Here is a 2,999-nt window from a genome sequence, read left to right as displayed (position 1 = left end):
AAGATAACTTACAATATTTACGAATTCTTACTTGAAGATCTACATCTCAAGCTGACGTTATACGTAAGATAACTTACAATATCTACGAATTCTTACTTGAAGATCCACATCTCAAGCTGACGTTATACGTAAGATAACTTACAATATCTACGAATTCTTACTTGAAGATCCACATCTCAAGCTGACGTTATACGTAAGATAACTGACAATATCTACGAATTCTTATTTGAAGATCCACATGTCAAGCTGACGTTATACGTAAGATAACTTACAACATCTACGAATTCTTACTTGAAGATCCACATCTCAAGCTGACGTTTTACGTAAGATAACTGACAATATCTACGAATTCTTATCTGAAGATCTACATCTCAAGCTGACGTTATACGTAAGGTAACTTACAACATCTACGTAAGACAAAACACAATACATGCAAATACTTTTGCGATCTTTTAATTTCGTTCAGAAGGAAACGGTTGAAAGAGCTCTTACAAGTGGTTTAAGATGTTAATGTTGTTACTACTTAAATTGTGCGACACCTGATACGATAGCATATCATATTACACAAAATAAAACATATGCCCGAATTTTTATATCAGAACAGCTCGAGTATCTGATTCTAGAAACTCAGCAGTTGTGAATAATCCTGCCCATATACTTTTAATCACAAAACAAATAACAACAAAGTGATCGATGACCACATAACCTCCAGATATATCGATTATAATAAAGTGTGTCTTAAAGAGGCCAACTTTCGCCAGCGTATACTAGGGTTAACGAATGCTAGATTTGTGGTTACTTTAGTCACAGTGTAACAAGAACATATAGTTGTGGTTACTTTAGTCACAGGATAACAAGAACACATAGCTGTGGTTACTTTAGTCACAGTGTAACAACAACACATAGCTGTGGTTACTTTAGTCACAGGATAACAAGAACACATAGCTGTGGTTACTTTAGTCACAATGTAACAAGAACACATAGCTGTGGTTACTTTAGTCACAGTGTAGGAAGACCACATAGTTGTGGTTACTTTAATCACAATGTAACAACAACATATAGTTACTTTAATCACAGTGTAACAAGAACACATAGCTGTGGTTACTTTAGTCACAGGTAACACGAACACACAGTTGTAGATGCTTTAGTCACAGTGTAACAATAACACATAGTTGTGGATACTTTACCCACAGTGTAACAAGAACATATAGTTGTAGTTACTTTAGTCACAGTGTAACATGAACACACAATTGTGGTTACTTTAGTCATAGTCTAACAAGAACACATTGTTGTGGTTACTTTAGTCACAGTGCAACAAAAACTCATAGTTGTGGTTAATGTAGTCATAGAATAACGAGAACATAATACTGTGCTTTCTTTAGCCACAAGTAACAAGAATATATAATTATGGTTACTTTAGTCACAGGATGACAAAAACACATAGCATAAATGTAAATACTTTACCACAAGTAACAACATATATAGTTGTGGTTACTTTAGTCACAAGACGATAAGATAATATGGCAGTGTTTACTTTGGTCACAAAAGAACGATCAAGCGTGATTGTTATTACTTCTATACTACTTTTTTTAGCAAGGAAGATAAAGAAATAACTTTTTGTGAGATTCTTTTTGTTGTTCCGTGTAACAACGGTGAAACATAAAGAAACAGGACTATGTGTTCTTGTTACACAGTGACTAAAGTAACCACAAATATGTGTTATTGTTACACTGTGAGTAAAGTTACCACAACTACGTGTTATTGTTACACTGTGATTAAAGTAACCACAACTATGTGTTCTTGTTACACAGTGACTAAAGTAACCACAACATTGTGTTGATGTTATCGAGTGACTAAAGTTTGTTTGTTTGTTGCCTTTATTGTAAAGCTATACGAGGGCTATATCTACGCTAACCGTCCTTAATTTTAGTTATAGACTAAAGGGAATGCATATAGTTAACACTACTGACCGCCAACTCATGGGCTACCTTCGCCAGACCGAATAATGTGATTTGACCATTTCTCATAAAACGCAGCCGCGGGCCGAAAGTCCGGAGCTTGATTTTTTTTAGCACTAACGGGACTCGAACCGTGGAACCTCAGCTCCACACAGATCAGCACTTTAACAATTGGGCTGTGCTCGATCCATGAGAATAAATTATTTACAAATTATATATTATTGTTACCCTGTGAACAAAAGTAATAACGATTATGTGTTCAATCATAAAACGTTGGTTAGAGAGCTCAAAAAGAAAAAAAATATTAAACAGACTATAAAATAACATTATTAAACACATAAAAATATGAAAAAAATAAATATATATAACATATATGGTATTCTGAAACATTCTATTGAACATAAGAAGAGTAATCGTATTTCAAGCTTTTGACCAAAGTAGTTATCATGCATTTTTCTTTTAAATGTTCAGTGTAGATTAATTTTGCTCTTGACCTTATTTCAGGTTTAATCTTTTTTTGTTCTACGATATTCTATTAGAGACACCTATTTCATTGATGTTTATTAGTTCTATAGGAAAACATAATAGCTAAAGAATAATTTTGGTGATAAGTAAATGCACTGTGTTTACAGGAGTTGCCCCATAACAAAATAAGTTACAGTTATTTGAAGGGGTAACAAACCCTTCTTCACTCCTCACAAATAACTTGCTTACATATAAATATACATTTCAGTGTAGTTGTTCAAAAGCTGAAAGATACAAAAGAATAAGTCAGTTCCATTAGTGTTACTATTTTTCAAATATCGTATTAATATAGGTTTTCTGTGATGAGTAAAGGACAATTCGAATACACTTCACACATTGTGCAGTTCACCACTAAAAAGAGACCGGATTTTATTAGTTTTTTTTTTGTCTAGGGTTACTGATTAAGGGTGAAATTATTCATGAAAATTAACTTTATTTATAAGTTCTCATCAAACAACAACATACTCAATAAACAGTTTAAGTAATACTTCAATGTGTCATACAAAAGTAAAGACA

This window comes from Limulus polyphemus, unplaced genomic scaffold, assembly GCF_000517525.1.
Source record: "Limulus polyphemus unplaced genomic scaffold, Limulus_polyphemus-2.1.2 Scaffold3169, whole genome shotgun sequence".
Taxonomy (NCBI): domain Eukaryota; kingdom Metazoa; phylum Arthropoda; class Merostomata; order Xiphosura; family Limulidae; genus Limulus; species Limulus polyphemus.
The sequence above is the reverse complement of the archived record's forward strand: the minus strand, read 5'-3'. Positions refer to the sequence as shown.